The 10,452-nt window shown below is 40.0% G+C and overlaps 1 protein-coding gene across 1 annotated transcript in view; it reads left to right on the top strand.

Moving 5' to 3' along the window:
* Positions 1–4,113: 4,113 nt before the first annotated feature.
* LOC135488896 (dopamine receptor 2-like) overlaps positions 4,114–10,452 on the top strand; it is a 49,498-nt gene continuing 43,159 nt past the window's right edge. Inside the window, exon 1 of the mRNA XM_064773820.1 lies at positions 4,114–4,276. The gene's annotated coding sequence lies outside the window, so the exon portion shown is untranslated. The remainder of the gene's footprint in view (positions 4,277–10,452) is intronic.

Genomic DNA, 10,452 nt, shown 5'->3' with positions numbered 1-10,452 from the left:
TACCCTGGTAGGATGATTTGTAAGGAATCTGGATTTGCAAGAACATGATTTGCAATGGAGCATTAATCACAAGGGAGAATGATTCAGAAGAGACCAGGACACATAATAGTTATTTTGAATCGAGGATGAAGAGCATCTTTGATTGCTCGCATTAATTAATGCAGTTTTTGTGGAAATGGGGAAGGGTAGAGATGATGTATGACCAGTGAAAGGTAGGAAATGGAAATAGTGAATGGACATGGAGACATTTTATAAAATATGAATTTATTTTAACATTTACATTAATTGCATAGGCTATACTTTTTAGTACGACACAGTTCTTTTAAAAATAAACAAAGACCCTCTGGAGAGCCCCAAGTAGTAAAATTTATGGTTTGATACAATCCATGCTCTCGTCAAGGTCGGGTTCGTTCAAGGATATATGATTTAGGTCATTCCTTGCACTTTTCCATCTTTGGTTCATCACTGTATACGTATTTATGGATCAATCAGTGGAAGTCTTCTCCAAAGCATGCAAGAGATGACGCACATGTTGATATTCAACATTTATAGCCTCGGGTTTTGCCTTATTCTTACGACCATGAAGCCCGTCCAGGCTGAGCCTTCGTCATACGTTGCTCTCATAATTATCAAGATTTCGCGTCACTGCGTCATAGCTTGGAGGGGGACACTGAAAAGATGATAGGTTTATATCATGAAATCAACTACGGAAAGGTATTTTTACGACTAATTCAAGCATTTGGCACTTTTGCAGTGGTATTTCTGAAAAAAAATGAAATATATTCTTGTCGTTTTGATGCCATTGAGTAAGAGGACGGGCGCCTGTTTGGAGAAGGTTGTGTACATGTGATTTGGCAACATTCCGTATAAAGCTCAATCGCAAAATTTTAGACAACCAGGTATTGTAAGTTATACAAAGTATCAACGTATGTCCACTGGACACGCGAAGTCAGTGAATAGGTCAATGTATTACCTCGTCTTGTGTATTAATTATATCATATGATGGTGCAGAAGGAGTTCCCTCTCTGACGTCATTATAGGACGGGGCAGTTGCGGGGGGTGGTCGAGCAGTAACCTCGTCGTAAGAAGGTGGCGGGACAGACGGGTCTTCTCCATCGGACCATCGACTGTCCGGGTCGGCTTCAATTTCGATGCCTGAAATCGAATCCGAAAATGACAAATAAACAGGCTTCACATACTTAAGAAGTAGCTTGCAATTTTCCAACAAATATTAGACCGCTTATATAGGTATCCTGGCATACTGGATGTCTTCAGTAATCGCACTTTAGTTATTGGTTTGTCAATGTATACATATACATGACAATAAAGACGTATACAGAACAAAGGAAATCATCAGTAAAGGAAAGAAGGAAGTCATCGTGCGTTTGAAAGTCGTCTCAGTTGATAGTACTCTTAATAAGATATGTGATAGCACTCCTAAGATCTTAAAAGTTAATCCTAGCCAGATTTTAGATTTTTTGTAATACATGTGGGCTGTACAATGTAGCGCCAAGGAAGGCCTGCAGTCGCCGTAATAGGAAATTATCACGAAGTCAGTAAATAAACAGGTTACCCTTACTTTCTACATGTAGTCTGGTAAAACTCCTTTGATGTGGAGATGTATCTGTTGTTGGTATCGGTTCAGCCGTGACGGCACCGCCAATGTTGTCTTCCTGGCTTCGGCTCGTGGATTCCTCACACGAGTCGCATATTTGTCTGCAGCAAGCCGAAAAGCAATCGCAACAGTTTCCAAAACAGTCGCGGATAGTTCGTACGATATGACCTGATGGAGAAAGAAACGATGAGTAAGAGAAACACAACCTATTACCTAAAATCGTAAATAAGATTTCTGAAATACATGTACCAACAGAATCAGGACGGCTATACGCGTAGTAACTCCCATTGATATTTTCTGAACGACGACTTATAAATGTAAAACACTTTGGGAATGCTGTACATTATGAAGCGCTATTTAAGAACTTGCCTTTTTTACTAGTATTGGTACGATTGCGGGATAATCTCACGCGTGTCGAGGCAAATACGGCCAGCTGGCGCTAGTGTTGGTAGCAGTTTTGGCCAATATTCAGCCGATAATATTATCAGCAGAAGGCAAGCCTTATTTTATTTTGTAACTACAACCACTTACCAAGTATTCGTTTGAATCCGTCCTTTATACACTTCACTATCAAAGTACCAGCGAAAATGACGAAACCAAAAATGATCAGGTACTGAATGATCACCAACGGTATACCTGAAAAAGTAAATACATTCTGAATAATTTTTTTCCTTGCATTTATCGTGCTCTTTTTAACATCTGAGGTAAATTCTTATTACAGATATACTATCCAAATCAAAAACCAGAGTGTGGATAGACTACCAGCCCTATAAGAATCCTGTTACGCGGAGTTCGATATTAATCCTTTAATCAAATAAACAAAAGCCCCATGTGGAAGTAATAATACATAGGTATACATGTATGAATAACAATATTAATTTGGGCTATATGTGGTATTTAACATGCATGACATTTTGCGCTTTCTGCTCTCTACAGATTCATCATCTTACAAAATAGAACATAATGGCTTGTGGGTAACTGGAAGACGGGTTTGAGTCCTTCAGATTGAACAACACAACACTGAGCATCTCAAAATATATATCGGAACTACATGTACATGTTTACCGATGACAAAGTTACGGATTACGGACTACGGATTTCGGTACCTACTCTCTTCATCGTATATTATCGTTGTGTTGGTCGTACTGTTGGGTGACGTGGTCCAGAGGGGCTGAGCGGTGGCCATCTTCATGCTAAGGAGTGGGTATGATTCGGCAGCGGCCTGCTACCTGATTGGATAAGAAATTGGAATTAGAATTAAAAAACTAAATATTCTAGATTATTAATAATTACTGAATATAATAATGGACTGTTTGCTGCAGCGGTGGTTGTTCAGTTACATGTAGGGCCTACATTCTGATGAGCACGTTGCCGCAAGGATGGAGTTGTCTCGCGGTACGGGGAGGTCCACGTCTAGTCTGAATGCGATCATGTCACTTTATACGTGTTTAATTTGGGCTCGAAGCAGAAAATGATTTGCCATGGTCTCCCATCAAGGACCATCCTGTCAGAAGTGACAAAAAATTTTCATTCTCTAGTGAATGCTAGACCTTGTACAGCTCATACATACCTTAGCCACATGCTAGCTAATGACGTCAGCATTTTATCCATAGTATTCTGAACCTCACAGTCCTTTCATCTGCCACTGAATCACTGAATCACTGAATTACCTTTGACTGTTAAATCCCCGGCCATCCTAACTATTTACCTTATAGAAGTCTAAGACTTTTCTACCACAGTACAGGCTTTTGCTTTTTCTACAGGGGAATGTATTTAAACCTACAAGTTTATATGCTAGCCCGTTCCAGTGGTCAGATTAGTAAGCCCTGTGTACGCAATATGTACAACGTAACACAAATATTGATCGGCCTAGCAATCTGAAGACTTCTGATAATTGGTATGGCTTCATTGACCTTTATTTTAGCCAAAGGTTATCACTGCTTGTAGCTTTATGCACCTTTTGACCAAGTTCAATACTAACATTTGTGACCAGTAGGCCCCATTAGCCTATCAATGTCCTGAATTATTGTTTTTCAGATTCCCCATCTAATTTATTCACGAAGTCCGCGAAAAATTGGTGGTTGAATTTTTTTTTTAAATAATGGTTTCGACAACTAGTATCCTATTTGGTTACCTGTAAGTTATCGGTATGCCCACTGTACTGGATGTCACATATAATGACATTTCGATTCAACTGAACTGAGAAATGGTTTCACATTGCAGTCGTACTCTCGAACGTTGTGATGACCTGCGACTTGGATGAGGACTTTGTTATATATAGTACAATGCATATTTGTCATGTGCATGTCCAATTTGGAAATTTTAATCGAAAACATCACTAGATGACTATAATTCAACCTTGGAGGTGAAGTCGCAACATCTTGGGTATCCGATATAGCCCCCTGTAGCCAGAGGCCAGCTAGATGCGCTGCTGCCACCAACCGTGTTAAACACACACTAAGAGTTGCTTTTTCATTCAGCAGTAGAAACTTGGCAACTGTGGGAAGGATTAGATACTGTTGTATTGGTGAGTGGAATTCTGTGGCTGATTCGTCCTCGGATAACGTTATTAGTGCGCATTTTATTTAAGGTGATAAACATTTAAAGATTGGAAAAGTACCGATCGCTTTTGATTATTATCCCTTTGAGGAAATTGCGAAGGTAGGTTTCTTCTTTAATTTTGTAAATCCTTGTCTTATAGTTGGCTGCATCTCATCTTTAAAAACCTGAAAATAAGATGATGTTGTTGATCGAATTACTTGAATGATACGTTGTTTTATGCAAGAGATATATTGTTTCAGACAGTACAACTCTTCTTGGTACGGTTATAATTTGCCGTGTGCGCCAGGTTACAAAAATGATATCAGTGTCGGCTACTCAAGGGGCGAGCATTCGCGAACAAGAGAGGACACCTTCGCCACGCTGATAAAGTGCCTTTACCAGAGAGAAGTTTTCTCGAACTGTAGTTTCTAAAATTGCAGCTCAGGGCATCTAGATTTTAAAATTCCCTGGATGGTGGACCTCTCTCCCCATGGAAAAAAATCTCGGATCCACCCCTGCATCACCAACCGCGACAATGATAAAAATAATAAGCCAGACAGTATATCAGATACGTGACAATGAGACTTTTAATCCGTGACTCTATCAGTGAGTTGATATTTGAAGATTACCGGCTGTTCATGACGTTTTGAACAAAATGGAAAAGATTAATAGATGCAGACAGAGAGCACCTTTGTATTCGAAAACGCGGTGTTGGGCTATAGTTGCACACTCCTTACACACAAAGAACATAATTATTTAAAACGAAAATTTTAACCAATCGACAGGGCCACGGGGGCATTTTCAAAGAATGATGACAGAGTGCTGCTGAAACATTGCCTTTCGTCATCATACGTGGTAGTAAAGGAATAACAAATATCGGTAATGTCCTGTCGTGTGTGCTTTTTCAAGATACGGTTATCGAATGTCATATACGATTGTTTGGCTAACAGATTGGGCAGTAAATTGTAATGGGTATTAATTGACCCTAATAATTAGTGATAAGGCCATGACACGTTCAGCTACAACGGATGTGGGCTTTGCAGTGGTGTTTTCTGGCTTTAGGCCTAATGGTCTCTCGTTGACGATAAACCATTTTTAAGGTGGCTTGTTTGGGATGAATCTAGGTAAAAAAAGCAACGGAATAAAAGACAACGGACAAAAAAGCCCGGTAAAAAAGACAACGATAAAAAAGACAACGGGTATGTCAGTACAGAAGTAAACCTTGGACGCGGTTGAAGAAACCGAATGTAGAATACTACAGACGCTGCCAGATAGCGAACTCGTTGATACCAGGATTTAGGTAAATTACTTTGGAACGCAAAGAAGAAGAGATAGAAGAGGAAGAAGAAGCAGGAGAAGCAGACAATTTTGCCAGGTTCATCTGCATCTTCTTGGTACATGTACCACTGTAGGCAACTTTTATTACGACACGGCATCGAATATGATATGACCAGTATGTCACTTTTCATTACTTACCATATTTAGTACCGGTATCAATCGATAACATTACTATACCTACTAGCATTTTCTAGCTTGCCAGAAAATCCATATTTTACATTCCTCACAGTCTCTCCTGCCATGATATACCAATTATTTCAAGTCTCTCATTAGCAGAAGATAAGCACATAACCTGCCTGTTAAAGGTGTAATTGTATTGATACATATGTTCGTATTTCCTCAGATGTAAGACGGAGCTTATCTTAAACGCAATCTTCGTATTGGTAAAGTCTGTTCATCCAAATAAACATATGTTTTGTATCCCTCTGTGTGGCTAATCTAAACACAAGGGCAGAATGAATATATAGGAACAAGGTTAGGTTTGCTGTATAATTTTCTGCAGGCCCAGCTGCCTGTCGATACATCATATATGCCAACATAATGATTTGAAAAATTTAAACTGATGTGGTATGAATTCAACGTTGATTAATGTGTTGTTACTGCAACACCAGGTGTAAATATTGTCCATATTCAATCAATGATAGTATCATTAAATACTATTGTTAAAGAGAGTAGTCTGCTCTACTTCGGCAGCTATACAGCTATCACGTAATCATCAACGCACTGGCGCGTCCATTGAGGAAAAGGTGATAGAGACTGATCGCTTTCCTCATCATCGCCGCCCGCGCCTATTAGAGAGGTTAGCTACTTTGTGACTGGAGTCGATCAGCGGGAGAAACTCCTTAAACCGTGAGATGCTGATTCGGTCAAGTTCAACGTGGCTACTCTCGGCGGCGATTGCCGAGTCACGGATCTTGGTGAGAAATTCCCCTTGAACACGATTCTCATTAAACACGATAATCCAGCAGTGTCTAGTATTTTCCAGTTAGACATCAACCTTGTCCCCTCGTTCACTACACGTCATCGTGATAACTGCCCAATGATAATCCTTGGTCTTCCTAGCTATCTTGACCTTGGTGTCAAAAGTCATCGATTCTTACATACCTGTTGGAACTAGCTTAAATTTACATCGTGACTGAAAACATAACCAAGTACCAATCAAATAGGGAAAGGGTAGCTAAAAGTGGCATTCACCATTTAGCCCCTTCTTTCAAAAATATCACAAGCCTTCATCCATCTCTATTAGGAGAAGGCTATTCAACTACTGCCGGCCCTTAATCTTCATGAGGTCATCAGAGCAGGGCAGTTCCGATAATGTTATTTGACGGCTGACTCCCATTAACCCGCGGTTTATGAGATGTGTGAGCAAGAGCTCTTGTAGCTGGGATTATGACATACAAAATGACCAGACAGAACAGGAAATCGATCTGCTTGTATGAGCGTTGTGGTACTGCCGCTCACTTTGTGCATTGCATCATATTTGGAAGAAACTTTAAAACATTTCATAAAGCAATTTTTGATATGCAGGAAGCAAGCAGTATAGTACATGTAGTTGCGCGTAAGGCGAGCAGGATGGTACTGCGCCTTCGCAATGTGCAGCGTGATTTCTGAGAAATATTGAATTCAAAAATTCAGTGCCAGTCTCAGTCTAACCCTTCTGTTCACGAGTTCCCCGTCGATGTGTCGACTGTTATTGCATTGACATCATGTCCAAATAATAGCCATATCATTATCACGGCTTTGCCTTGGTATTTGCGGCGGACATGGACCCACTTAATCATCTATATCAAACCTTTACATACATGGAGGTCGCCGGACTGGTTCGTATTTATGATGATAATATATTACACTGTCAACAATGATATACATTGTACTCTCTGTGAGGTATTACACTGTCGTTATTATGGTCATACAACTTGATTAATGGCTCTATCAGTTAAACAAACTATTGGCAACACTTTGCCAAATGTAGGGTAAACCATGAAAGCGAAAGATGATAGTAAACAGATCAATATGTGGCTTATTCTGATTAAACATTGTTTGAGATGCCACCGACTCTTATGTCGATACTGCCATTGGTACCTTCAGAGCTACCCCAGGGACCTTCCTTTGTGGTTTGTCCAGATACTGATCCAAACATCACAAGGCTGCTATTGAATTTGAGTGTCATGGAAGTACTTTGTGCAATAAGGACCCACATCGGTATGTAATCAAAAAGTCACTCAGAGAAATTAAGTCTTAAGACAGATTACAACGTAACATTAGAGTAATCATTTAAGATGAGGATGGATTGTAGATGATTTCTATGGTTCCTGCTATCGAATGCTGGACTGTGACCACCGGCACAAGAGAGAGTCAATCCATGCCCCGCACTACAGTCATCATCTGAGCCATTAGCTATGTCCCTCAGCGACGTTGACATCAGCCACATTGTTCGACATCCATAGAATGCCTTCATGTCCTCGTAACTCAGACAAAGCTGGCAATAGACTTGAGGCGATCATTCAGAAGTTGTTTAACACGTTTTTATGTCGCTGATAGAAAGGTCAAAGACGCTGACTAAACATTATCATCATCATTAGTTTTCGATATATTGGCCATTTCCATCGGCTAAGACTTAGAAATCTGTGTGAGAAAGAGGGCCATCTGGTCCGGTGAAATGTGAGATTACCAACTACAGTATATCTTACACATATTGCCTTTCAGGGGCAATTAAAAGGGGAGTAACGTGTCTCTTAGAAATGATTGATGATGTTTGAACATTTGTCTCGTCGTTAATTGGACAAATGGAACATCTTTGTTTTACGAAGCCGGTATTCATTTATCTCGAAAATACCGAATGTGCAAACGAATTAATTGCGTATTTTTTTGCCGCAATAATATGTCTTCATGGGTGCAGCGAGCGTTGTTTCTTCTTTTAAGTTTCTTAAAGGCTTGAAGACTTGAAAACTTTTGCCAACTTCGACAGTTTTCTTTAGAAACTAGTTCCGCAGTCAAGAACGTTCATGGCGTCTGATGCTGTGCCGTGGATGCAATGATTGACTTCCGTATTGATTCTGCGCGTCAAAGCTACGCCTCCATGCCAGATATTCCTAACATAGACACATGATTTGTGTGGCAATGTCCGAAGTAGGGCAGCAACCACCTTTTTGACTGATCATTAAAAAAAACACTCCTACGTTGTATTCTGATCTGCTGTGGAACCATACCATGCCGTACTAAGTTACTGGATCAATGGAACGCGATTATATGAGATGGCTAATAATGGCGACCACGATTTTTTGTTTCCTTTGACTTGTTCTTTGCGCTAGAAATTTTATATTGTCGTGAAGAGAAGTGAGTTCTTTGAATATCCTCCCACGACTTCGGCTAAGTTTCATCTCTCGGATCGTATTGCTCTTTCTAATCATGTTTTTTCTCAATCTACAACTCAAGAATTTCAATCTCGGCCAACCAATCACGTTTATATCACTTTGTAGTTTTTGCACCCTGTCAAACAAACAAATCGACTTCTGACTTCACCCACTGGCTGGTGATGTTGTTGAAATTACTTGTAATTTCTTCTTAAAGATGAATAAATGAAGTCCCTTTAGCATCGAAAGAGATATTGAGGCTTCAAAGGTACCGAAAGAAGCTTAAAACGTACTGCGCTGTATGAAAATCGGCCAGGCCTACTATAGGATTAGACTGCTGCTAAACTGAACGTGTCTCACTATACCGACAAGAGACACGCCAGACAGAATTGTATGGGCCTTGCTTTCAGTGTTTCCGATGGAAATAAGATAATCCGCCGATTCTACACATCTCATCATACTTTGGAAATCGTTTAAATTCATACATATAGGGAAAAATATATTGCGAAATAAAGTGCTGAACAGGAGAACACTCGTCCAGTTGATCTTAAGCTGCATAGGGAAAAAAACCTCCGCGGATATTTTCCGCTGATTATTCGGTCTTGTTTGAGGAGGTTTCGCAAGAGGCAGCGAAACATCTTGATCAAATATGGCCACCATTGATGGCCACCAATTACCGCTTCGGATTCCATGCTTCAGCGCTCCTTGAACGCAAGAGACCTCCGGTCTGCGGGGTTTTTTCCGATGCAGAGACCGAAAGTAGTCTTACCTGAGTCAAAGATACTTTTTTTACTGATCAGGATGACTTTGCGTGGTTGATAGATTTCTTCGTCATATTTCTACTAGCTTATTCTTTATTTGTTGCTTTTTGACGCACAATATAATGATTGCATCCGGTTACGCATGCGTATGAACAAGAATGCCTTAGTTACATGCACGGCTTGGATACCTTGGTAACTTATCAATGACAATGGCTTAACCATGCAGTCGATTTAATGCTTCTTTAGCGAAAGATTGTAGAAGGGAACGGTATTTGGCTCAGCTAAGCTATTTGGTACAGCACTATTGCTTGGAGCAAACAGTAGCACAGATATTGTCTGCATGTTTGCGTATCCTAGAAACCCCATTAACCAGAATGCATGTTATAGACCTACATTTGAAAACCTTTGCATAATAGTACAAAAGGCACAGCGTTAATCCCAAATTCAAAATGATTGTTGTTCAAGTCAGCCGTCTATTTTGACAGAAAAAAGAGTATACATTAGTTTCATTTGATTGGCATCAGCGCCTGGCGATAATGACTTCATTGATTTCCCGTCAAATGCTATGTCAGAGAAGCTCTTACTTCGACATGATTACATAGATAATACAAAGCAATCAATTGTTACTGTCAAAATAGAAAAAGGATCTGTGATTTTGTGGATGTGGTTTCGATTCTCGGACTTGGACTCATTCATGATATTTGTGATGATGAAGAGGTCAACATTTCGTCGATAATCTCACAGAAGGCAGCATTACTACATCATTGCTCTGACAAGTTGTTTGACTGCAGTCTTATTTATTTAGATTTTCCATTATTGCTGCGCTAAAACGCTTAATTACCAG

This window comes from Lineus longissimus, chromosome 6 (assembly GCF_910592395.1).
Source record: "Lineus longissimus chromosome 6, tnLinLong1.2, whole genome shotgun sequence".
NCBI classification, from domain to species: Eukaryota; Metazoa; Nemertea; class Pilidiophora; order Heteronemertea; family Lineidae; genus Lineus; species Lineus longissimus.
The sequence above is the reverse complement of the archived record's forward strand: the minus strand, read 5'-3'. Positions and strand labels throughout refer to the sequence as shown.